This window comes from Chiloscyllium plagiosum, unplaced genomic scaffold, assembly GCF_037043375.1.
Source record: "Chiloscyllium plagiosum isolate Xiang-an unplaced genomic scaffold, Cpla_swu_hap1 HiC_scaffold_7, whole genome shotgun sequence".
In the NCBI taxonomy this organism is placed as follows: Eukaryota; Metazoa; Chordata; class Chondrichthyes; order Orectolobiformes; family Hemiscylliidae; genus Chiloscyllium; species Chiloscyllium plagiosum.
The window spans coordinates 42,314,832-42,342,413 of NW_028270145.1; the positions used below are offsets into that span (position 1 = coordinate 42,314,832).

General features: G+C 42.7%; 1 long non-coding RNA gene across 2 annotated transcripts; it reads left to right on the forward strand.

Annotated features, from left to right (window-relative positions):
- The first annotated feature begins 9 nt into the window (after nucleotides 1–9).
- On the forward strand, nucleotides 10–25,098 carry LOC148149600 (uncharacterized). Of its 2 annotated transcripts, XR_015757646.1 has the most exons (4): nucleotides 10–338; nucleotides 15,047–15,340; nucleotides 16,835–16,884; nucleotides 23,916–25,098. It is a non-coding gene; the product is annotated as an uncharacterized LOC148149600 (long non-coding RNA). The 2 variants fall into 2 exon arrangements; XR_015757647.1 differs by lacking the exon at nucleotides 16,835–16,884 and having other exon boundaries at nucleotides 11–338; nucleotides 23,916–25,097.
- The last annotated feature ends 2,484 nt before the right edge of the window (nucleotides 25,099–27,582 follow it).

Sequence of the window (27,582 nt, forward strand, 5' to 3'; positions counted from 1 at the left end):
AATAAGGCGGTGTTTCCCCGACCCTGGGTATAAAGGCAGCTTTCCACCGACGTCTTTCTGCAAGAAGAGCTCCACCCAACCAGACGTCCCGCAACTTAATGCCTGTCATACTTCCCCCCACCTCCCGGTCTCCTACACTGCACATTCCTGCAGACAACTGGGACGGAACAACCAAACGGCTGTTTCCAGGAGATCAGATCGGGCTGATGCTGTGGGGGTAGAACAAGGTGTCGCTGCACGCTTCTGTGAACACGTTTGATTCAATTACACAGATTTCTCCCAGGGTATAAAGAAAAGGACAAAGGGCCAGAGAACCTCAGCATCTGTAGAGAGAGAAAGTTAAGTTTGGTATCCCGCAGGACCCTTCGGTTTTCAGATCTCCGCAATAGTTTGTTGTCGTATAAATGAAACAGTTAAAGCAAGCGACTTGTACAGTATGACCTAGAGCCAGCGCTGGTAAAATATATGACAACTATTTAAAACAGGCCTCGTAACTAATCTAGCTGTGGTGTTTACTTTTAGGATACCTGTACATTGTAAACCAAGCGAAATGCATCTCACGTGATGACGTTGAGGTTGCTGCATGATGTGTGGGATAAACGGGATATTGATATGCAATGTAAGAGTAATAAGAAAGATTTTCTGTTTTTTTTGTGTGGTTAGCAAGATTTAACTAGATGCCACAGGGTTTGGTGCTCAGACCCGATATATTTACAACCTATATTAATAACTTGGTTGCAGGGATAGAATATACTGTAGCCAAATTTGCAGATGACGCTAAAATAGACCAGAAAGTACATTGCAGTGAAGAAATAGAAAAGAAATTGCATATGGGTATGGATAGGTAAGGTGAACGGGCAAACATTTGGCCGATGGTGGATAAATGTGAGGTTAAAAACAATAGAAACGCAACTTGTTATGCAAATGGCGAGAAACCACAGAGTGCTTGGTGCAGAGAAACTTCATCAATGACTTCTCCTAAACCATAAGATCAGAAGTGCGATTGATTGCAGTAATTCAATTGTGTTCATCTCCATTCACAATTCTTCTGTAATTAAAACAAAAATAGGAAAAAAATGGAGAAAGTCAGATGGATTGGCAGTATCTGTCAAGAGAAAAACAGTGAAAGACTACCCCTTTATCCCAAAAATCAATCTAATGAACCTTCCACATTGTACACCATCTGCTTTTCTTTTGCCTACTCAAACTATCTATACATCTTTGCAAACTCTTTTGGGTGAATTTTAGCAAATAACATAAATTTCAGGAAATTTCATCAAGGGTTTCTCTCTATGAGTTGAGTTTTATGATGCAATTCTTCATAGTTCACCCCATTATGTATGCATGAAGTATGGCACCAGCAGTGGAAGTACTTGAAACTGCCATGACCTTCCAACTTTCCACCACTGACACCATATTTAAAGCCCAGCTGTCAACAGGTAAATCACTGTCAGCTGCAAATAGCCCTTTTCAGTACACATAGTGGAAGAGAAATGAAAAGGGACAGTTCTTGAGGGACATATATGGCATGGTGACGCTTCATTGGAAATAGAAGCTGTCCAATCATTGTAATTGCATTACAAGAAACAAGTTACAGGTTGATTAACTGTCCTTAGTGCCATACCATGTTAAAACTGTGTCTGAAGGAGTGCTACTCTTTCCCTGACCTTTCCAAGCATCTGAACCACACCTTTGTGAGACATTTCGTCTGCTCCACAATAGATTCAGAATGGCCCCTGTTCACAATGGGCTGCATTATATTAACATTCAGTATCAGTCAGGGGTATAAATGAGTAATCGGCCATGGTTTTAGAGGATAGCCCAGGTCTCCCTGTAGCCATCCTTGTCAGGCATCTGGCCTGTGAAACAAAGCAGAAACATGAGAGTTCTCAAGGATATAGGCATCAAGTCAACTCCCACTGTACCTGACACAGACTTAAGTGGTAGCGATAATCACAGATGAGTGTGTATTGATGGAATGGAACCCTGTTCTTTTAATGCAGTCAGCCATGTTGTGATATGGTACTCTGAATATGACGTATATACTGTCTATATATAGCCTGTATGTGAGGAAGCAAACAATAATTACCAAAGCCTACTACACAAGGTGCAGCAATGACCTTGTCACAAGAAAATGAGGTAAAGTGATGTGTTCGAGTCATAGCACAGAGATAGGCCCTTTGGCCCAAACTGGTCCATACCGATCAAAATGTCTATCCAACACTAACCCCGTTTTCCTGCACTTGGCCCATATTCTTATAATCCTTTTATATTCATGTATTTGTCCAAATGCCTTTTAAATGTTATTAAAGTACCCACCTCAGTCACTTCCGCTGGCAGCTCATTCCATATGTGTACCACCCTCTGTATAAAAATGTTGTCCCTCAGGTTCTTTTTTATTCTTTCCCCCAACCCTAAACTGATGCCCTCTAGAACTTGATTACCCAACTCTGGGAAAAATTGACTACATTCACTCTATCCATGCCTCTCATGATCTTATACACCTCTATAAGGTCACCCTACAGTCTCCCATGCTCTAAAGAAAAAAAGTTCTAGCTTGTCCAAGCATGTCTACTTATAGCTCAGACCATTGAGTCCAGGCAACATTTTTGTAAATTTCTTCTGGACTTTTTCCAGTTTAATAACATCCTTCTGATAGCAAGGTGACCAAAACTGAACACAATACTCCAAGTGTTGCCTCACCAACGTCCTGTACAACTGCAACATAACTTCCCAACTTCTGTACTCAGTGCCCTGACTGATGAAGGCCAGTGTCCCAAAAGCCTTCTTCACTGCCCTGTCTACCCGTGGCTCCACTTTCAGAGAACTGTGAACTTGAACTCCAAGATCCTTTAGTTACACTATACTCCTTAAGGCCCTATCATTCACCATGAAACTCCTACCTTGATTTGACGTCCCAAAATGCAAAACCTCAAACTTATGTGTTCTTGCACAAATTACATTGCTGACAGCCTTGTTACATTCATGGGTTGAGCACTGAGAGATCCACACAGATTCCCAGTGGATTCCTGGAGACAGCCAATTGTATAAAAATTTAGTGCAGCTGTCACATTGGTAGTAACTGGGATAGAATGGCCACTAACCTCTCCAGTTAATAAGTCCTGATCCAGTAGATGACATCTGGAACATTGAGAAACATCCTCAGTCTGTGGTAGCAATAGACCTCATGGAGGGAATGACATATGGGATAATAGACCTCCTGCAATTCCCTGAAGGGAACTTCACCTGCAACATCTCTATGCAAAGGCTGTTCAGCAATGATCAGCATTTGCTGCTTGTCTATTTGCACTTACTGCATTTGTTTTTCCTTAGTTTTTCTGCAGCTTTGTGGCACCATAGCCACAGTAATGACAAATCCTGCTGGTGTGGGATCTATCGGTAACAGTTCCAAGGAACTTATGTGGAAAGTATCAGAAACAGAAGAGGTGCTTATGCTATAACAGTCAGTATTTGAATCAAACACTTTTGGTAGTCCAACAATGTCCTTGATATGGAGTAATTCCATGTCGATCCTTAGAAATTCTTCAGGGTAGTGTCTTAAGATCCAACCATCATCAGCTGTTTCATCTATAACCTTCCATCCATCATAAGGTCAGAAGAAGGGATGTTTGCCAACGAAGGCACAATGTTCAGCATCATTCACGAGTACTCAGATACTGAAGCAGTCCATGTTCAAATGTAACAAGACTTGGACAATATCCAGGTTTGGGCTGACAAGTGACAAGTAACATTAACATAACACAAATGCCTGTCAATGACCATCTCCAATAAGAGACAATATAACCACTGGTGGGCGGCACGGTGGCACAGCGCCAGAGACCCAGGTTCAATTCCCGCCTCAGGCGACTCTCTGTGTGGAGTTTGCACATTCTCTCCGTGTCTGCGTGGGTTTCCTCCGGATGCTTCGGTTTCCTCCCACAATCCAAAAATGTGCAAGTTAGGTGAATTGGCCATGCTAAATTGCCCGTAGTGTTAGGTGAAGGGGTAAATGTAGGAGTATGGGTCTGGGTGGTATACGCTTCGGCAGGTCGGTGTGGACTTGTTGGGCCGAAGGGCTTGTTTCCACACTGTAAGTAATCTAATCTAATCTCTAATCACTGCTCCTTGACATTCAATAGCCTTACCATTACTGAATCCCCCACCCTCAACTTCCTGGGGGTGACCATTGACCAGAAACTCAACTGAACTCACCATACAAACACAGAGGCCTCAAAAGTAGGTCAGGGTTTAGGAATACTGCAAAGAGTATGTCACCTCCTGACTCCCCAAAGCCTGTCCACCATTAACAGGACACAATTATGAGTGGGACACTAGCCACTAGTCAGAATGTGTGCAGTTCCAATAACACTCAAGAATTTGACACTATCAAGGATAAAACAGCCTGCTTGATTGGCAGCACATCCACAAGAATTCCACTACATTCATCACCAAAGATCAGTAGCAGCAGTGTGTACGATCTACAAGATGCACACAGAAATTCGCCCAAGATCCTTAGACAGCACCACCCAAACCCATGACCACTTCCATCTAGAAGGGCAAGGACAGCAGACACATGGGAACACCAGCGTCTACAGTTGCCCCTCCAAGCCACTCACCTTTCCTTCACTATTGCTGGGTCAAACTCCTGAAATTCTGTCCCTATGGCCATTGTGAGCCTATCTATCACAGTCGCTGCATGGATTCAAGCAGGTAGCTCATCACCACCTTCTCAAGAGCAACTAAGGATGGACATAAATGCTGGCCTAGCCAGTGACAACCATGTCCCTTGAGAGAATTAAAAAAATCTCCAACAAGGGTGAGCATGGAATGCCTGTCCATGAGTCTATGATACAATGAGCTTTATTTTGTTGTAAATTAGAGTGGTGCTGGAAAAGCACAGCAGGTCAGGCAGCATCCGAGGAGCAGAAAAATCGATGTTTCGGGCAAAAGCCTGATGAAGGGCTTTTGCCCAAAACATCGATTTTCCTGCTCCTCGGATGCTGCCTGACCTACTGTGCTTTTCCAGCACCACTCTAATCTAGACTCTGGTTTCCAGCATCTACAGTCCTTGTTTTTACCTAGTTTATTTTGTTGTATGCAACACAAACACAGGTAAGAGATATGAATATTTTTAATCAACCTGTCCAGATATGACCATCTCTGAGACAGGTGGGACTTGAACATGGAACCTTTGGCCCAAAAGTAGGGATACCACTACTACATCACAACAGCCCCAGTAGAAGGTTGATAGTATGGTGAGATTGCTAAAACCTTGCCTGTGATTACTTCTGCTTCACAGATATGATTATAAGAAATTAGTAATGACCAATACCATGTGCAAGATTTCTTGTGGCCAGGACTTATAACCTCAGCAGTTAATCACTGCGCATGTTTCATATACAGGACCCTATAATTACAGATATCTTCAACCATTGTGCAAGTGCCAGATTCATGTAATTGCCTTTTGAAGGGCCTCCCGTCACTCACAAGTGGAGCCCGCTTCCTCAGACGGACAAAACTACTTAACTCTACCCACTTTAGGTACAGGCAGCCATTTTCCATTTATATTGCAGATAGAAGGGAATACACATCATGCTTTGCAGAGTAAGCCACAGGCTCAGCCTAATAATCCAGGGGACATCCCAAATCTTCCTGTTCCTTGCTGTTAACTCCATCAGTTCTAAGCTTCCACATGTTTCCACCCAACTCTTTCACTTAAGTCTTCATCTCTCAACATTATCCCTTGAGCTCAAGCATATTGCTCAGCCATGTGATACATTTCAAAGGCAGTGTGGTGGTAACTGTTGATGACTCTCCTTCCTACAGTAACTTATAAACTCCAATGCACCACCATTTCTCACTGTTAAATGTTGAGTTGTCCCCTTCACAATTACTGTCTCGTGTACATCCCAGAATGCTGCCTCTGATCACTGCAATTTACTTCCTCAGCTTCCTTACCACAGCAGTGACCTCTGATAATCCACTTTGATTTTCAGTGGACAGGCCCTTCAATCTAACAGTGACCCAATATCACAACATCCAACTGACGCAGAAGGGCAACCCCAATTGATAAGTATCTGGAAACTTGACTGATCACTTTGCAGTTCCCTGTCTGACCTACCACCAATCATTTAACTGGTTTCACTGCTGGACTGTCCATGGCCCACTCTCACATTGTAGTGGTACAGAACTCTTGGCTGCCCAAAAAACATACTGTCATGTCCAAACACCAAAATTGAGAAGGATGCTGCCATTGACTTACTGTGATAGAACTCCTGAATGATGACAGTTTCTTGAGAACTTAACGGAGTACTGCCCCGCTTAGACATGATCATTTAGTTGAAATACATACCTGAGGTACACCCTGTTCCAATGCATGAGATGGGTTTTTGTCCCTGTGTTCAAAGCAGCCTGGCTGCAAAATTACAATGAAAGATGTTGATGCAATGTTGCATTAAAATAGATAACTCTATTTTGAGTTGGAGATGTTCCATGAAGATGTTACATGTGCAATACCACCTCTGTGGTTGAGGGAGTGATTTGCAGGTGATCACTGCCCATTCCGCATACCCTGAGATGTTGGGGACTTCAGGCCAAGATGGAAGTGTAAAGAAGCAAGTAGTAAGCTGAAGCTGCCAGATACCCACTTAAATTTTCATGTCAGAAATTGTCATCATCTAGTTTCTTTCTAACATGCAGAAGAATGACAAATTGAATAGAATGAAATATGAGTTGGTAATAATGAGACATAAATAAATGCAAACAGGCCTCTTGCTGCTCACTACTGAGATTCTTGTCTTGCTTTCAAAACCTGGTGTGGAGAATTAGACTTTTTTTCTCAACATTGAGAATCTAATTTTTCTGAGTTTGTCACATATTTCGAACAGACATGCCAATCTGTCTTGTCTAAGAGTGAGGAAATTTCAGCCCATTGCATCATCCTCAAGACTTGCTTTTGTACCATCTTTCTATCATCAGTGAATTTTTTGCCAGTTTCTGGTGGATTCCTTTATTTATATCATACACAATGGAGGCTCCAGCATTGATCCTCAGGGAACTCCAATTACAGTTGTCAACCTGAATTGATCTATGAATCCAAAACTTTCTCGTTCCTGTTAGCCAATCATGTACCATACTAATAAATAACAATTAGCTCTTATTGCAGGAACTGTTGACGTAGAATCTCATCAATTAGTTTTGGAAATTCTAATTTCCAAAAATTAGCAATCTACTGCCTTCTTTTTATCCACCCTGTTGCTATATCCTCAGAAAACCTTACTAAATTTGTAAGACGTCATAGAGTATATTTGGACAGTTTCCTAGAAGAATATGTTGTGGATCCAATCAGAGATCTGGCTATTTTGGACATGGTGATGTGTAATGAGACAGGTTTAATAAATGTTCCCAGAGTAAAATATTCCCAAGGAATTAGTAACCATAATATAGTCAGATTTAATGTTTAGTTTGAGAGTGAGAAACTTGGATCAGAAACAACTGTGGTAAGCTGAGGTAAGGGTATTTATAAAGGAATGTTTCTCAACATTGAGAATCTATTTTGAGAGCTTGTTGAAGTAGACTGGGAAAGCAATTTAGCAACAAAGGTGAACAATGATAGATGCTTAAGCAAATATCATTGATTGCTTCCCACCTCTCGTAATGCAGAGTAAATTTGCCCTTCAGAATTGCTTCCAATTATTTCCCTACCACTGAGGTTAGACTGATTCACCTCTAATTTCTTGGTTTATCCTTTTCTCCCTTTTTGAATATTGGCACCACATTGGCTGTCCTCTAGTCCTCTGGCACTTCTTTTGTTGCCAGACAATAATTGGAAATTATTTCCCAGTACCACTGCTGCTTCTTCCCTTGCCATTCCATTTGGCCCTAGAGGTCGATCTACTTTTAAGTCTACCAGACCACTGAGAACCTCCTCTCGAACTATGTTCATTTATTTAATTCTATCATCAATCTTCTCCATGATTTCTACATCCAGACTGTTCCTCTCATAAGTGAACACTGATCCAACATATACATTTATTACCCTAACTACATCCTCTTGCTCTATGCACAAATTGCCACTGTGGTCCTTAATGGGTCCTACTGTTTCCATCATTATTCTTTTCCCTTTAATATATGTATAAAACAACTTCAGATTTTCTTTTATTTTACTTTCTAGTATCCTTTCATTTCTCAAACTTTTAACTGTATATTCCCGGCCATCTAATGTTCACAGGATTTGATGGTCCCACCCTTTTTCTGATTTGTAAAATGTTAGTCTTTTACTCTCCATATTTCCTTCTTAAATGTACCTGATTATTCTAAGACAGAAATGTTAACTGCTTTCTCTCCATAGATGCTGCCTGACCTGCTGTTTTTTCCAGCAATTTCTGTTTTGTTTTATCTGAAAATACTTGCTCCCAGTCCAGCCTAGACAATTCATATCTAATCTTATTAGAATCAGCCTTCCCCCAATTGAGAACTTTGATTTCAGGCTCATCTTTATCCTTTTCCATGGCAACCTTGAATCTAACAGATTAATGATCGCTATCTGTCTATTTCCCCAATTATACATGAACCACTTGCCTAGCTTCATTACCTAAACTTAATTTCAAGGCCATCTCCTCTCTCATAGGGCCTTCCATATACCAGCTTATAAAGATATCCTGGTTGCATTTTAATAATTTCAGTGGCTCAGTGGTTAGCACTGCTGCCTCACAGTACCAGGGTCCCAGGTTTGATTCCAGCCTTGGGCAACTGTCTGTGTGGAGTTTACACATTCTCCCCGTGCCTGCGTGGGTTTCTTCCGGGGCTCCGGTTTCCTCCTACAGTCCAAAGATGTGCAGGTCGGGTGAATTGGTCATGCTAAATTGCCCATAGGTTAGGTGCATTAGTCAGAGGGAAATGGGTCTGAGTGGGTTACTCTTCGGAGAGTTGGTGTGGACTTGTTGGGCCGAAGGGTCTTTTTTCACACTGTAGGGAATCTAATCTAATCTAATCTAATCTAAAAAAAATAGTTTATAACTCACAAGAAAAATATATATCAGTGTGGAGGTAAGATTCTAGGAAAGGGATGAATGAATTATGGTAAACCCAGCAAGTTAAAAATAGTATTAAATTGGGGAATAAAACAAAGTTGCAAAAATTAGTGGTAAACACAAGGGCTGGGAAAGATTTAAAAACAAAGGAAAGATTACCAAAAATAATACAGTGGGGTAACAAAAACCATAAAGGAAACGAGCAAATAATATGAAAATGAAGAGGAAGAGTTTTTTTAAATACATAAAAAGGAAGTGAGAGACCATTTGGACAGAGATTTCTTGGAGAGTGAGACTTAGGGACCTGGTTTCAATTCACACCTTGGGTGACTGTGTGGAGTTTGTATATTCTTTCTGTGTCTACGTGGGTTTCCTATTGGAAATCAGAAAGGAAAAACAGGAATTGCTGGAAAAACTCAGCAGGTGTGGCAGCACCTGTGAAGAGAAAGCAGAGTTAACGTTTCAGGTCCAGTCTTCTTCTGAACCCAAGAAACCTTAAATGTTAACCCTGCTTTCTCTTCACAGATGTTGTTGAACTAGCTAGGATTTTCCAGTAATTTATGTTTTGTTTCATTAAGGGGATATCATACCTGACAAATGTTTTACAATTCTCCAAGAGGTAACAAGCAGAGTACGTAAAGGAAAACCTGTACGTATAATATATTTGGATTTCCAAAAGATGTCCAACAAAGAACACCATATGAGGCTACTAAATAAGATGAGCCCATGGCGTTGGGATATATATTAGCATGGACCAATACAAGACAGAGAGTTAGGATAAAGGGGAAAGTTTCAGGATGACAACCTGCAAATAGTGGCCTGCCATAGGGATCAGTGATGGAGCCATAATTGTTTGCAGTTTATATCAAGGATTGAATGAGGGAAGTAAATGTATGATAACCAAGTTTATGGAGGACACAAAATGAGGGAGACAAGTGATGATGATGTTACACTCTGGTTATCATTACCCTTCACTATTGCCATGTCATTTTTGTTTAACTTGCCAAATTTGTCCCTGATGTAAACCCCCCTCCACCTCTATCATGTTATCTCCACAGCTCTTGTTATACATCTCATCAATAAAGTTGTCTCAGCACATTTCAGGTGAAGGCCATTTCAACATTACAGTTCCCTCTTTGTTAAGATTGGATTCATGGATCAGTTCAACTCTCTGATCTTATTGTAGTCCTTGTAACATTGCGCAATCTAGTCAAGACACGCTCTATTTACCCTTCAGTGCCTTTCTTGACCATTGCTTCAGGGTCTCTGCTTTTCACTGGGATGTGGTCATTTTCAAGCACAGGAGTTGATCCCAAGTCCACTATGAGAACTTTCACTTTGTTTTCTTACTGTTTCACCCATTATGCCTGTTTTATATTTTCCATCATGTTTTGTCCATCATCTTGGACATTCAGTCAATATTTGAACTTGCCACTGGCTTTCCGTGTGAAAAGGTCATGTTTCCCAATTCACAGGAACCTTCTTGTTGTGGTGTGTGTGTTACCTGAGTACCCTATCTAGGCAGTTATCCTTTGGATACAGTAGCCAGATACAGGGCGGCACAGTGATTAGCACTGCTGCCTCACAGTGCCAGAGACCCGGGTTCAATTCCCACCTCAGGTGACTGTGTGGAGTTTGCACATTCTACCTGTGTCTGTGTGGGTTTCCTCCCACAGTCCAAAAATGTGCAGGTTAGGTGAATTGGCCATGCTAAGTTGCCCGTAGTGTTAGGTAAAGGGGTAAATGTAAGGGAATGGGTCTGGGTGGGTTGCACTTCGGCAGGTCGGTGTGGACTTGTTGGGCCGAAGGGCCTGTTTCCACGCTGTAAGTAATCTAATCTAATCTAGCCTTGTCCTGAGAGCTAGTACTATTCTGACTCTTGCCATTTATCCCTTTATTTAACTTATCCACTGTTACTCATAACCATTAAACATATGAATGTATTCACACAGGGTATCTCATAGCTTTCTGTTAATAGCTCAGATTTTGTAACCTTATAATTAATCCCAATTAAATCAGATGAATCGACTTCAATAGTTTGATTACTATGTCAGAATACCACAGTCTTATCATCACATCATATCACTTTATCCAGATCATGCCACTCCTGCTGACTCTCTTTTCTGGTATCTCTACTGAGTATTGTAAACTAAATGCCCAGGATTAAATGTTCTCTTATGTGTTAGCTTGGACCTCTGCAAACTTTCACCGAACCTTTTGTCTTGAAGAATGTCCTCCTTTGAAAGTATTCAAATGGCAGAAAAAGAAATGGAAATAATTATAGTTGCCCAGTCCTACAAGGGACTATCCTACAGCACAGAAAGCACAAAAGAGTAAGAGTGGGCAACTAAGCTCCTCAAGCCTGCTCCAGTATTCAGTATGGTAATGGCTGATCTCATCTTGACCTCAACTACACCTCCCCAACCAGCCTCTCCATAACTTTTCAACCTGCTGCTTATTAAAAATCCGTCTATCTCCTCCTTAAATTTACTCAATGCCCCAGCATCAATAGAAGGATATTGTGAAACTTGAAAGGGTTCAAAAAAGAATTACAAGAATGTTGCCAGGGTTGGAGGATTTGAGCTATAGGAGAAGGTTCAATAGGCTGGGGTTGTTTTCCCTGGAGCGTCAGAGGCTGAGGGGTGACTGTATAGAGGTTTATAAAATCATGAGGGGCATTAATAGGATAAATAGACAAAGTCTCTTCCCTGGAGTGGGGAAGTCCAGAACTAGAGGGCAAAGATATAAAAGAGAGGGAAAAGATATAAAAGAGACCTGAGGGGCAATTTTTTTCTTGCAGTGGGTGGTACCTGTATGGAATGAGCTGCCAGAGGAAGTGGTGGAGGCTAGTACATTTGCAACATTTAACAGGCATCTGGATGGTTATATCTGAATTGGCCATGCTAAATTGCCCGTAGTGTTAGGTAAGGGGTAAATGTAGGGGTATGGGTGGGTTTTGCTTCGGCGGGTCAGTGTGGACTTGTTGGGCCGAAGGGCCTGTTTCCACACTGTAATGTAATCTAATCTAATGTAATCTAAAAAAAAATCTACAGGATTCCTGTTATCCAATTTGCTTGTTACATCTTCAAAGAATTCCAGAAAATTAATCAAAAGCGATTTATCCTTCATAAAACCATACTGAACCTAATGGTTTGGTATTGATTTTCAAAATGCCTCTTACTACTTTCTTAATAATGATTCTAACAATTTCCCAATGACAGCTGTTTAACTAACTGGTCTATAATTTCCTACTTTGCCTTCCTTTCTTTTTGAATGAGGGGATTGTATTAACATTTCTCCGTAGCCTTTTCATGTATCTAGAGGATTTTGGAATATTAATACCAGTGGGCCCATTATCTTTGCTTTCAGTTCCTTCAAGGCTCTTGGATGCATGCCGTCAGACCGGCGATTTGTCTGCCTTCATCCCAATAGTTTGCTCAGTACTTCTTCCCTAATGATGATGATTGTTCTAAGTTTCTCCCTTTCTATAACCTCTGCATTACCTGTTACTATTGGGATGAAAACTAAGGCAAAATATTGATTTCCCCACTATTAACTCCCTCGTCTCATCCTCCAAGAGACCAACATTCACTTAAGCTACTCTCTTCCCTTAGATATTCTAATAGAAGCTTTGCTATCCATTTTTATATTTTGCATTAGTTTTCTTTCATAACTTACCTTTGCTCTGTTTATTACTGTTTTAGTAACCCTTCATTGATTTTTAAAACTTTCCCAATCTTGCAGCCTATCACTGACCTCTGCAATACAGTATACGTTAGTTTTTGGCTTTATGTTATCTTTAATTCCTTGCTTAGCCATGGATCTCTGGAATATATTTCAGTTAGGAGGAATTGAATATGTCCTTAAACATCTGCATCCGCTTACCAAATCTCCTACTTTATAATCTTCCTGCCCAATCTACCAGGCCCAAAAGTGTCCTCATGCTTTTGTAATTACCTTCGGTTAACTCCAGAATGCTAATGTGCAATTTCAGTTTTTTGCTGTCAAACTGAACTTGAGTTCTAATATACTATGACCACTCTTTCCTTGAGGATCCTTGAGGAAGAGCTTTTTGCTCTTTTGTCCATTTTTGGACCAAGACTGTAATGAGATTGGGACCCAACTGGGACTGTCAGAATCCAAACTGAATGTCAGTGAACTGACAATTGCTTGTAAGATTCCAACTTTTGAATATCCTCCTTTTGCATGTAGACGTTTCATCATATTACAATGAAAAAAATCAGTTATTTAAACACTGAATATTTTGTAATTACAAAGAAACATATAAAACTGAAGTTGTTCCCTAATTCATAGAACAAAAATAGAGGATATTGTATTCAGATGAGGAAGGGATAGGAAATAAGTATCTCCTACTATTACTTCTCAATACCGTAGTTGTTTTGATTTCCAAAAAAGTGCCTCCAGATAAGATTCCTTGTCGTCAAATAAATGCAAAATAGTTTGGATGCTGGAAAGCTGAAATAAATAACATATAGTGCTGGAGAAACTAAATACGTCTGGCAGCATCTATGGAGAAAGAAAGTGTTAACATTGAGTTAACTATGATACTTCTTTTGGAATAGAAGAAATGTATTCCAAAGAGAAGTCTTTTTACCTTTTATTGCGAAAATATATTTTATTCATAAAAAATTTTTATGTACATTCTCAAGTAATAAAGCAGTTCTGCATAGTCTTTGCACATCCAGGCAAACATTGTAATTTGACATTCCCTACGGTTGCAAAAAACTGAAGGCATTTCTTTTGATTTGATTTGATTTATTATTGTCATGTGATACAGTGAAAAGAATTGTTCTGCATGCAAACCGGACAAATCATACCTTACATAAGTGCATCAGCATAACAGAACAGAATGTAGAATATAATGTCACAGCTACAGACAAGGTGCAGAGAAAGATCAACTCTAATACATGAGAAGTCTGTTCAGAAGTCTGATAACAATGGGGAAGAAGCTGTTCTTGAATCTGTTGGTATGTGTATTCAAACTATTGAATCTTCTGCCTGATGCAAGAGGATGGAAGGCAGTATAACTAAGAAAGGAGAGGTGTTTGATTATGTTGGCTGCTTTCCCAAATGAATGGGAAGTGTAGACAGAGTCTACGGACGGGCAGCTGGTTTGCGTGATAGACTGGGCTGCGTTCATACCTCTTTGCAATGTCTTGCAGTCTTGGGCACAGCTGTTACCATAACAATCCATATTGCATTTGGAAAGGATACTTTCTTTGGTGCATCTAGAAAAATTGGTAAAAGTCGTTGTGGACATGTCAAATTTCCTTAGCCTTCTGAGGAAGTAGACATTTTGGTGTGCTTTCTTGACTGTAGTTTCGATGTGGATGGACCAGGACAAATTGTTGGTGATATTTACTTTATTATTATTCATGCAGGACACTACTTACATACATTTTGGCAATGAGAGGATCTGATAACTAAGCAGAACCTCACTATACTTCAGCAGAAAGACTCTAGATATTTGTCTTTCCCCACTGCACCTTGGTAGCAGCTGTTCCAAGCTTTAGTGAGCTCCTCAGTACAGAGACCTGGACTTTGGAACCTACAACATTCAGTTGAGGTCAACTCTTTACACAGGAAGACCAACAAGTTTTGGGCAGATCAAAGAGTGGGTTGATGGTACCCTAGGCGCAAGAGATGCTTGGCTCAGTACGCATCCCGGGGAAGAACCCATAGAGCTGTGTCTTGTGTCATGGAGCTTGACAAAAACCACTGCGTCTCTCTCCAGGCATTCTTTACAAAGGTATATTCCAAAAGTAAATGTGTGACAGTCTATTCACCACTACAGCTGATTTGAGGGCAGCATGTGTTGGCGAATAGAGAGTGGACATGCATGAAGGATCTGAGGGGCAGTGCCCTTCTCACAGCCGGCCAAGATACATTTTGCTGTGTTGTTGGAAAGTTCTAGCAATAAGTATTCTGCCAAATGACTTTGACAACCTGCTAAGGGAATTACCTGACAGGTCAACCCTTTCCTTTTCCCACAGCGTCTCAAGGACTTTAACCCTTCCATGACGGACTGGAAATACAGAACAGTCCAACTACTTGGAGCATTCCATGGCAGTGAAGCCTCAGTATGTAGTCACACTTGATGATGTGTATCCAGGGTCTATGTATGGCTTGATGCAGCCACACATAGCGGAGTAGCGGAGGAAGTGACGAGGACCAGAGGGGCAGCCGGGAAGGGGCAGTGACCATATATATCAGCAAGGCAACTAAACCCAAGACTTATCAACTGTAGTGTCTCCCACCCACCCTCCTCCTCTAATCTAGTTAATAAGGTAAGATTCATTCTAAACTCCCTCTATTGAATATAAGTTTGTTATTAATTTTATAGCAACTTGAACTAAGCTTTCTACTTTAGTACTGAGTGGGTGTTCAGATAAGTGGGGTATGGATGCAAGGGCAGTTGCTTGCTCCTCCTGCAGAATGTGACAGGTGGGAGACAGGGCACACGTCTCCGCTGACTACATCTGTGGGAAGTGCACCCAACTCCAACTCCTTGAAAACCGTGTTAGGAAATTGGAGCTGGAGCTGGATGAACAACGGATCATTCGGGAGGCTGAGGGGGTAATTGAGAGGAGTTACCAGGAGTTGGTCACTCCGAAGGCTCAGGACAAGGACAGATGGGTTACAGTTATGGGGAGGAAAGGGGACAGACAGACAGTGCAGAGATCCCCTGTGGACATTCCCCTCAGGAATAAGTATACCATTTTGGATACTGCTGGGGGGGATGACCTACCAGAGGAAAGCCATAGTAGTCAGTTCTCTGGCACTGAGCCTGACACTGTAACAAAGAAGGGAAGGGGTCAGAATAGAAAAGTACTCGTGGTAGGGGACTCGATAGTTAGGGGAATCGACAGGAGATTTTGTGGTCAGGATCGGGATTGCGGAAGGTATGTTGCCTCCCTGGTGCCAGGGTCCGGGACGTCTCCGATCGTGTGTATAAGGTTCTAAAAGGGGAGGGCAAACAGCCAGAAATCGTGTTACATATTGGCACTAATGATATAGCCAGAAAAAGGATTGAGGATATAAAAAGTGATTTCAGGAAGTTAGGATGGAAGCTGCAAAGCAGGACGAACAGAGTAGTGTTCTCGGGTTTACTACCGGTGCCACGAGATAGCGAGGCGAGGAACGGGGAGCGGGCGCAGCTTATCACGTGGCTGTGCGGCTGGTGTAGGAGGGAGGGCTTCAGATATGTAGATAATTGGGATGCCTTCTGGGGAAGAAGGACGGGTTGCATCTGCACTGGAAGGGAACCAATGTCCTGGGTGGAAGGCTTGCTCAAGTAGTTTGAGAGGGTTTAAACTAGTATGGCAGGGGGGTGGGAACCTGAGCGGTATACCAGAAGTGAGAGTTGATGCAGATGTGGCAATAGCAAGAGGTAGACCAGCTAGTGGGAAGGATTTTCTTGGGAAGGAACCAAGGGATCAGTTAAAGTGTGTTTGCTTTAACGCAAGGAGTATCAGGAATAAAAGTGATGATCTTAGAGCATCGATCATACCTGGTGCTATGATGTTGTGGCCATAACAGAGACATGGGTTTCTCAGGGGCAGGAATGGTTGCTGGATGTTCCAGGGTTTAGGGCATTTAAAAAGAATAGGGAAAGGGGAAAAAGCAGAGGGGGTGTAGCACTACCAATCAGCGAGGGTATCACAGCTACAGAAGCTTCCATTGTCGAGGAACTTTGAGTGCGAGCAGCAGCTAAGGTAAGACAGTTTGTTTTAAAATTACTTACCGGTAGCGGGCAGCGGTGTTTTATTTTCTCTTCACAGAAAGAGCGGGAGCAGCAGGGGGAAGTGACGAAGACCAGAGGGGCAGCCGGGTAGGTTTTTTTTCCCTTTAAAAGCACGCAGGAGAAGAACCCGAGGCACTACAGAGGTAGTGTCTCCCACCCGCCCTCCTCGTCTAACCTAAATAATAAGACCCATTGTGGTAAGTAGGTAAGTGCTGCATTTTGCTTGTTGTATTCTTTAGACCCAGTTTTTTTAAAAAAAGGTTACTTTCAGAGGGATGGCAGTGAAGGCAGTGCAATGTTCCTCTTGCAACATGTTTGAGGTGAGGGATGCCATGGACATCCCTGCTGATTACACTTGCAAGAAGTGCACCCATCTCCAGCTCCTCCAAGACCGTGTTAGGGAACTGGAGCTGGAGTTGGATGAACTTAGGATCATTCGGAAGCCAGAGGGGATCATAGATCGGAGCTTTAGGGAAGTAGTAACTCCAAAGATGGCAGATAGATGGGTGACAGTGAGGGGGACTGGGAGGAAGCAGCCAGTGCAGGGACCACCTGCGGCCGTTCCACTCAAGAACAAGTATACCGTTTTGGATATTTGTGGGGGGGGGGACTTACCAGGGGTAAGTAACGGGGCTCAGGCCTCTGGCACGGAGCCTGTCCCCGTTACTCAGAAGAGAAGGGTGGAGAAGAGCCGAGCAATAGTAATTGGGGACTCGATAGTTCGGGGCACAGATAGGCGGTTTTGTGGGAACGAGAGAGACTCACGTTTGGTATGTTGCCTCCTAGGTGCAAGGGTACGTGATGTCTCTGATTGTGTTTTCCGGGTCCTTAAGGGGGAGAGGGAGCAGCCCGAAGTCGTGGTCCACATTGGCACCAATGACTTGGTTGGAGGAGCGCTGAGGATGTTAGGCAGGCTTTCAGGGAGCTAGGTTAGAAGCTCAAAGTTAGAACGAACAGAGTTGTTGTCTCTGGTTTGTTACCCGTGCCACGTGATAGAGAGTCGAGGAATAGGGAGAGAGAACAGTTAAATGCGTGGCTACAGGGATGGTGCAGGAGGGAGGGATTCCGGTATTTGGATAACTGGGGTTCTTTCTGGGGAAGGTGGGACCTCTATAAACAGGATGGTCTGCACCTGAACCTGAGGGGCACCAGTATCCTTGGTGGGAGGTTTGTTAGTGCTCTTGGGGGGGGTTTAAACTAACTCTGCAGGGGCATGGGAACCCAGACTGTAGCTTTAGGGTGCAGGACCTGGAGTGTAGGGAGGTTAGGAACATGGCATCAATTTCAAAGGAGGGTGCCTGTAAACAGGAAAGTGGCTTGAAGTGTGTGTACTTCAATGCAAGAAGTATACGAAATAAGGTAGGTGAACTTGCAGCGTGGGTTGGTACCTGGGACTTCGATGTTGTGACTATTACGGAGACATGGGTAGAACAGGGACAGGATTGACTGTTGCAGGTCCCAGGGTTTAAATGTTTTAGTAGGGTCAGAGGTGGGGGTAAAAGAGGGGGAGGTGTGGCATTGCTTGTCAAAGATAGTATTACAGCTGTGGAAAGGACGATGGATGAAGACTCGCCATCTGAGGTAGTTTGGGCTGAGGTTAGGAATAGGAAAGGTGAGCTCACCCTGTTAGGAGTTTTTTACAGGCCTCCTAATAGATCTAGAAATGTAGAAGAAAGGATTGCGAGGATGATTCAAGAGAAGAGTGAAAGTAATAGGGTGGTTGTTATGGGGGACTTTAGCTTTCCTGATATTGATTGGGAAAGCTGTAGCTCAAGTTCGTTAGATGGGTCAGTGTTTGTCCAATGTGTGCAGGAGGGTTTCCTGACACAATATGTAGATAAGCCAACAAGAGGTGAGGCCATACTGGATTTGGTTCTGGGTAATGAACCAGGCCAGGTGTTGGAATTAGAGGTAGGTGAGCACTTTAGGGACAGTGACCACAATTCGGTGACTTTTACTCTAGTGATGGAGAGGGATAAGTGTGCACTACAGGGCAAGAGTTATAGCTGGGGGAAGGGAAATTATGATGCGGTGAGGCATGACTTAGGATGTGTGGCTTGGAAAAGTAAGCTTCAAGGCAAGGGCGTAATTGATATGTGGAGCTTGTTCAAGGAGCAACTATTGAGTGTCCTTGATAAGTATGTACCCGTCAGGCAGGGAGGAAAGGGTTGTGTGAGGGAGCCGTGGTTTAATAAGGAATTGGAATCCCTTGTTAAATGGAAGAGGGCGGCCTATGTAAAGATGAGGCGTGAAGGTTCAATTGGGGCGATTGAGAGTTATAAGGTAGCCAGGAAGGATCTGAAGAGAGAGCTAAGAGAAGCAAGGAGGGGACATGAAAGGTCCTTAGTTGGTAGGATTAGGGAAAACCCTAAGGCTTTCTATAGGTATGTCAGGAATAAAAGAATGACTAGGGTAGGAATAGGTCCAGTCAAGGATAGTAGTGGGAAGTTGCGTGTGGAGGCTGAAGAGATTGGGGAGACACTGAATGAATACTTTTCGTCAGTATTCAATCAGGAACAGGACATTGTTGTCAATGTGAATACTGAGTCACAATTAAGTAGAATGGATGGCTTTGAGGTATGTAGAGAAGAGGTGTTGGAAATTCTGGAAAGGGTGAAAATAGATAAGTCCCCTGGGCCTGATGGCATTTATCCTAGGATTCTCTGGGAAGCAAGGGAGGAGATTGCAGAGCCATTGGCCTTGATTTTTATGTCCTCGTTGTCTACAGGAGTAGTGCCAGAAGATTGGAGGCTAGCAAATGTGGTTCCCTTGTTCAAGAAGGGGAGTAGGGATAACCCTAGTAACTATAGGCCGGTGAGTCTCACTTCTGTTGTGGGCAAAATCTTAGAGAGAATTGTAAGGGATAGGATTTATGAACATTTGGATAGGAATAATGTGATCAAGGATAGTCAGCATGGTTTTGTGAAGGGCAGGTCGTGCCTCACAAACCTTATTGAATTCTTTGAGAAGGTGACTAAGGAGGTGGATGAGGGTAAAGCGGTAGATGTGGTGTATATGGATTTTAGTAAGGCGTTTGATAAGGTTCCCCATGGTAGACTACTGCAACAAATACGGAGGTATGGCATTGAGGGTGAGTTGGAGGTTTGGATTAGGAGTTGGCTGGCCGGATGAAGACAGAGGGTAGTAGTTGATGGCAAATGTTCATCTTGGAGTGCCGTCACTAGCGATGTTCCGCAAGGATCTGTTTTGGGACCATTGCTGTTTGTCATTGTAACTAAGTGTGAGGTGATTCACTTTGGTAAGAGTAACAATAAGATGGGGTACTGGGCTAATGGTCGGATACTTGGTAGTGTGGATGAGCAGAGGGATCTTGGTGTCCATGTACACAGATCTTTGAAAGTTGCCACCCAGGTAAATAGTGCGGTGAAGAAGGCATATGGCGTACTGGCTTTTATTGGTAGAGGAATTGAGTTCCGGAGTACTGAGGTCATGTTGCAGTTGTATAAGACTCTAGTGCGGCCGCATCTGGAGTATTGGGTGCAGTTTTGGTCGCCATACTATAGGAAAGATGTGGAGGCACTGGAACGGATGCAGAGGAGGCTTACCAGGATGTTGCCTGGTATGGTAGAAAGATCGTATGAGGAAAGGCTGAGGCACTTGGGGTTGTTTTCATTGGAGAAAAGAAGGTTTAGGGGTGACTTGATAGAGGTGTATAAGATGATTAGGGGTTTAGATAGGGTCGACAGTGAGAATCTTTTTCCTTGTATGGAGTCAGCTATTACAAGGGGGCATAGCTTTAAATTAAGGGGGGGTAGGTATAGGACAGATGTTAGGGGTAGGTTCTTTACTCAGCGAGTCGTGAGTTCATGGAATGCCCTGCCAGTAGCAGTGGTGGACTCTCCCTCATTATGGACATTTAAGCAGGCATTGGATAGGCATATGGAGGATAGTGGGCTAGTATAGTTTAGGTGGGCTTGGATCGGCGCAACATCGAGGGCCGAAGGGCCTGTACTGCGCTGTATTCTTCTATGTTCTATGTTCTATAAGATCTGCCTACCGAGTCAGTATGGGTGGAAATTAGGAACAGCAAGGGAGCAGTCACTCCCCCAATAGCAGCAGGGAGATTGAAGAAAGCATAGGTCGGCAGATTTTGGAAAAGTGTGGACATATTAGGGTTGTTGTAATGGGTGACTTTAACTTTCCCAATATTGATCGGAACCTTCTTCGAGCAGAAGATTTGAATGGAGCTGTTTTTGTAAGGTGTGTTCAGGAGGGTTTCCTAACTCAGTACGTTGACAGGCCGACAAGGGGAGAGGCCATTCTAGACTTGGTGCTCGGAAACAAGCCGGGGCAGGTATCAGATCTTGTGGTGGGAGAGCATTTTGGTGATAGTGACCACAACTGCCTCACATTCTACATAGCTATGGAGAAGGAGAGGATTAGGTAAAATGGGAGGATATTTAATTGGGGAAGAGGAAACTATGATGCAATTAGACATGTGTTAAGAAGCATGGACTGGGAGCAATTGTTCCATGGTAAAGGCACTATAGACATGTGGAGACTGTTTAAGGAACAGTTGTTGCGAGTGATGAATAAATATGTCCCTCTGAGACAGGCAAGAAGGGGTAAGATAAAGGAAACTTGCGGTGGAGAGCGGTGGAGCTTCTCGTCAAAAGGAAGAAGGTAGCTTTCATAAGGTGGAGGAAGCTATGGTCAAGCTCAGCTCTAGAGGATTACAGATTCTGGATTAGTGGTGCCGGACAGGCAGGCGAGGAAGGCGCTTAAAATGGTCTGAGGAGAGCCAGGAGGGGGCACGAGAAAGGCTTGGCAGAACGGATTAGGGAGAACACAAAGGCATTTTACACTTAAGTGAGGAATAAGAGAATGGTCAAAGAAAGAGTAGGACCGATTAAGGATAGCATAGGGAACTTGTGTGTAGAGTCTGAGGAGGTAGGGGAAACCTTAAATGAGTTTTTTGCTTCTGTCTTTATGAAAGAAACAAACTTTGTAGTGAATGAAACCTTTGAAGAGCAGGTGTGCATGCTGGAATGGATAGAGATAGAGGAAGTTGATGTGCTGAAAATTTTTGTCAAACATTAAGATTGACAAGTCGCCAGGCCTGGACCAGATTTGTCCTCGGCTACTTTGGGAAACGAGAAATGCAATTGCTTCGCCACTTGCGAAGATCTTTGCATCCTCGCTCTCCACTGGAGTCGTACCTGAGGACTGGAGAGAGGCAAATGTAATTCCTCTCTTCAAGAAAGGAAATAGGGAAATCCCCGGCATTACAGACCAGTCAGTCTCACGTCTGTCGTCTGCAAGGTGTTAGAAAGGATTCTGAGGGATAGGATTTATGACCATCTGAAAGAGCATGGCTTGATTAAATGCAGTCAACATGGCTTTGAGAGGGGCAGGTCATGCCTCACAAACCTTATCAAGTTCTTTGAGGATGTGACTATAAAGGTTGATGAGGGTCAAGCTGTGGATGTGGTGTATATGGACTTCAGCAAGGCATTTGATAAGGTTCCCCATGGTAGGCTCAGTCAGAAGGTCAGGAGGAATGGGATACAGGGGAACTTAGTTGTCTGGATACAGAATTGGCCAACAGAAGACAGCGAGTGGTAGTAGAAGGAAAATATTCTGCTTGGAAGTCAATGGTGAGTGGTGTTCCATAGGGCTCTGTCCTTGAGCCTCTACTATTTGCAATTTTTATTAATGACTTGGATGAGGGGATTGATGGATGGGTCAGCAAGTTTGCAGACGACACAAAGGTTGGAGGTGTCATTGACAGTATAGAGGGCTGTTGTAGGCTGCAGTGGGACATTGACAGGATGCAGAGATGGGCTGAGAGGTGGCAGATGGAGTTCAACCTGGATAAATGCTAGGTGATGCATTTTGGAAGGTCGAATTTGAAAGCTGAGTACAGGATTAAGGATAGGATTCTTGGCAGTGTGGAGGAACAGAGGGATCTTGGTGTGCAGGTACATAGATCCCTTAAAATGGCCACCCAAGTGACAGGGTTGTTAAGAAAGCATATGGTGTTTTGGCTTTCATTAACAGGGGGATTGAGTTTAAGAGTCGTGAGATCTTGTTGCAGCTCTATAAAACTTTGGTTAGACCGCACTTGGAATACTGCATCCAGTTCTGATCGCCCTATTATCAGAAAGATGTGGATGCTTTGGAGAGGGTTCAGAGGAGGTTTACCAGGATGCTGCCTGGACTGGAGGGCTTATCTTATGAAGAGACGTTGACTGAGCTCGGACTTTTTTCATTGGAGAAAAGGAGGAGGAGAGGGGACCTAATTGAGGTATACAAGATAATGAGAGGCATAGATAGAGTCAATAGCCAGAGACTATTTCCCAGGACAGAAATGGCTAACACGTTGGGTTATAGTTTTAAGCTGGTTGGAGGAAAGTATAGGGGGGATGTCAGAGGCGGGTTCTTTTTACACAGAGAGTTGTGAGAGCATGGAATGCATTGCCAGCAGCAGTTGTGGAAGCAAGGTCATTGGGGACATTTAAGAAAATGCTGGACATGCATATGGTCACAGAAATTTGAGGGTGCATACATGAGGATTATTGGTCGGCACAACATCGTGGGCTGAAGGACCTGTTCTGTGCTGTACTGTTCTATGTTCTATAAAGTTGGCCATCAGGATGAGGGTGACATTGGCTACACCTCCACCCCCCCCCCCCCCCCTCCACAATGAACTCTAATCCTTCACTCGGTTTCTCTCTCCACAGATGCTGCTAGACCTGATGAGTTTTTGCAACTCTTTTTTTTACTTAAGGTTGACAAAGCAGCCATCTGTCCTTCTTTGCACTATCAAAATGATTTCTTGGTTTTTATTGAAGAGGCAAACATTGCTTAGGAATATAAAGGAAAATAAAATTAAATCTATTGGAAATAAAAAAATAATTTGGCATCCAAATATTTTGGGACATGAGGGTGTGTTTTGACATAAATTGAATTATCACGTCGCAGCACAGTACAAACACAAAGTAAATATCTTTATAAATCACTCCTCATTGAAGACAGTGGTATTCTAATAATTGGTTGCTAGACAGTCAGTGTTTTAGATATACCGTACTTCAAACATTGTAATTGTATACTTTTCTTCAGAAGTTTTCACAGTTTCAATCTGTTTTGTATTGTAGGTTACTGCTGCAAACCAGATAATAAATGATCCAGCCGAAGGAAAGCAATTAACAGATATTGTAATCTGACTCAGCTCCCAGGAAACTGGCATTTCACTGTCTGGTGTTAGAGCCTACTTAGATTTGAACAGATGACTCATTCTTTTCCATGCTTTATTTGTGACCCACCGAACAGACTGTGACTCAAGTATTTGGATGTGAGAAGGATGGGGGTTGGGAGGGCAAGGAGGAATGACTTTAACTCTCTCTCTGCATTACCAATTAACAATAAGTGATTGTTTCAGCAATTGCCTGTATTATTGGACATCGATGGATGATAATAAAAGTCCCTAGGCTCTCCTTATATAACATGGTGGTAGAGTATTTTCCTGAAGCCATGACTGAAGTGATTTCTAGTGTTTCAGGCAATCCCACCATAAATGTTTGGTAGTGACTTCACAGCTCCTGTTTTTAAAATTTCACTTCTTCTTTGTGGGCACTGCAGCTGCTCTTATGCATTGACAAAGGAGTCGTCTGTGCTTCTTTAATCAATGCAATATCCAAATGATTTCTTGATTTTTAAGGAGCAAACACTGCTTAGGAATAGCAAAGAAATTAAAACTGATATCCAAGTTGGAATAAGAAATTCATATTAACAATGGATGCATCGTTTACTTTGAATAATGAGCTTACAGGGTTTACAAAAGTACATACAGGGACACATGTTTTCTTAGGAAGGAAATCTAAATAAGCACCAAACTGAAGGGTGGAAAATCAAAAGGGAAGTATTGAAGTGGTGAACTAAAAAAGAAACGTGAAAATGTACAGCATGTCCATTATTGTTTGAAAAGAGACAAATTCGTAGAACAGAAACTAACCACAAAGCAGCTCTTTTAACATATGCTAAGAGAAGATTAGATTCCCTACAGTGTGGAAACAGGCCCTTCGGCCCAACAAGCCCACACCGACCCGCTGAAGCGCAACCCACCCAGACCCAATCCCAATCATTTACCCCTTCACCTAACACTACGGGCAATTTAGCATGGCCAATTCACCTAACCTGCATATTATTTTGAACTGTGGGAGGAAACCCACACAGACACGGGGAGAATGTGAGGTGGGAATTGAACCCAGGTCTCTGACGCTGTGAGGCAGCAGTGCCAACCACTGTGCCACCATGCCACCCATAAGGAGCTAGTTAATTTGAATTGAAAAATATGAAAAATGAACAAGTATATTTTTAAAAATTGGGATTACAATGAAGAGGAAACAATGCTAGAATATGAATAGAATAAATATCTATAAAAGAAAAACAGCCTAGCCTGACTCCAACCTTCCAGTCACTTGTTATCTCAATTCCACATCCCATTTCCATCATGGCCTCTGTTATTGGCCTTCTCCATTGAGCTGGCACTTAATTGGTGAAACAAACAACAGCCTATATACATCCTTTGAACAATAGGCACTGCTGGTGAGGTGGCCACATGTGTTGGCATCAGACTGGAAACAATAACAGACACTTCTGGAGAAACTCTGCAGTTCTAGCAATTATCTTTGGAGAGAAATCAGAGTTAATATTTTGAGTCTATTGACCCTTCCTCAGACTGGGAAGGTAGCTTGGACTGGAACATTTTCAACAGATTGCAATAATGGTGTCATCCTGTTTTATTTCTGTTTGGGTTATTGGGTATGATGTTTGCGCCATCACCATGCTACTGTTTCAATTCCAGTTCTTACATTTTAAAATTTATTATAAAGACTCTCAGACCTCTTTCAACATCTTTTTAACCCAGAAGATGACACATCTTGCCTTCTTCAATCTGGAGGTCCAATACAATCAGCACATTCATTTTCAAACATTAATGGAATTTCTTATAATTGTTCCCATCTAAGTAGCTATTTCATAGAACAGGAACAGGCCCTTTGGTCCACAGTGTCTATACCGACCATAATGCTATTCTAACCTAATTCAATTAGATTAGATTCCCTACAGTGTGGAAACAGGCAGTCCACACCGACCCTCCGAACAGTAACCCACCCAGACCTATTTCCCTCTGACTAATGCACCTAACACTATGGGCAATTTAGCATGACCAATTCACTAATTTGTACATCTTTGAACTGTGGGAGGAAACTCACGCAGACACGGGGAGAATGTGCAAACTCCACACAGACAGTTGCCCGAGGCTGGAATCAAACCTGGGACGCTGGTGCTGTGAGGCAACAGTGCTAACCACTGAGCCACCATGCCACCCCATTTTCCTGCATATCATGCATATCCATCTATTTCTTGCCTATTCATGTGTCTGTCTAAATGCCTCTTAAATGTTGCTATTCTTTTTGTTTCTACCACTTCCAATGGCAGCAGTCACCTACCACCCTCTGTGCAAAAAACATGCCTTGCACATCTCCTTTGGACTTCCGCCCCTCTCACCTTAAATTTATGCTCATTCCTCATGAATGGCTTTTGCCGGAAACATTGATTCCCCTGATCCTCGGATGCTGCCTGACCTACTTTGCTTTTCCAGCACCACACTTTTCACTCTGATCTCCAGCATCTGCTGTCCACACTTTTTCCTCGCTGATTTTAAACATATGCTCACTAGTATTTGACATTTCCACCCTGGGAAAAGATTCAATTTTTTCACCCTATCCATGCCCACTATAGTTTTACATCCTTCTATCAGGTCGTCCCTCAACCTCCGATGCTCTAGCAAAAACAATCCAAGTTTGTCAACCTCTCCTTATAGTTAATACACTCTAATCCATGCAATATCCTGGTAAACCTCTTTTGCACCCTCTACAAAGCATCCATATAGAGTCACATCCTTCCTTTCATGTAGTGATCAGAATTGCACATAATATTCCAAATGTGATCTAACCAAAACCTTATAACACTGCAACATGACTTGCCAACTTTTATACTGAATGCCCCGAATGATGAAGGCAAGCATGCTCTATGCCTTCTTTACCATCTAATCCACATGTGTTGCCACTTTTAGGGAGCTATAGACTTGCACCCCAAGATCCCTTCGTGTAACAATTCTTCTAAGGTCCCTGCCATTTTGTGTGCAGTTTTGGTCTCCTTTTCTGAGGAAGGATGCTCTTGCTCTCAAGGGAGTGCAGCGAAGGTTTACTAGGCTGATTCTGAGGATGCGGGACTGACATGTGAGGAGAGGTTGACTAGGTTAGGATTGTTTTTGCTGGAGTTCAGATGATTGAGGGGGGAATTTCATAGAGACTTAAAAAATTCTAACAGGACTAGACAGGGTAGATGCATGGAGGATGTTCCCAATGGTGGGTGTGTGCAGAACCTGGGGTCACAGCCTGAGGATTCAGGACAGAGATGAGGAGACATTTCTTCACCCCAAGAGTGGTGAGCCTATGCAATTCATTACCACAGGAAGCAGTTATTGCCAAAACATTGAATTTATTCAAGAGGTGGCTAGATAAGGCACTTGGGATGAATGGATCAAAGGTTATGAGGAGAAAACAGAGTTGGGCTATTGAATTGGATGATCAGCTATCATCATGATGAATGGTGGAGCAAGCTTTAAGGGCTGAAATGCCTCCTCTTGCTTCTATCTTTTATATTTCTATGTTTCTATTTACTGTATATTTTCCTCTTGCATTTGACGTCCCAAAGTGCATCACCTCATACTTGTCTCGATTAAACTCCATTTTCCAC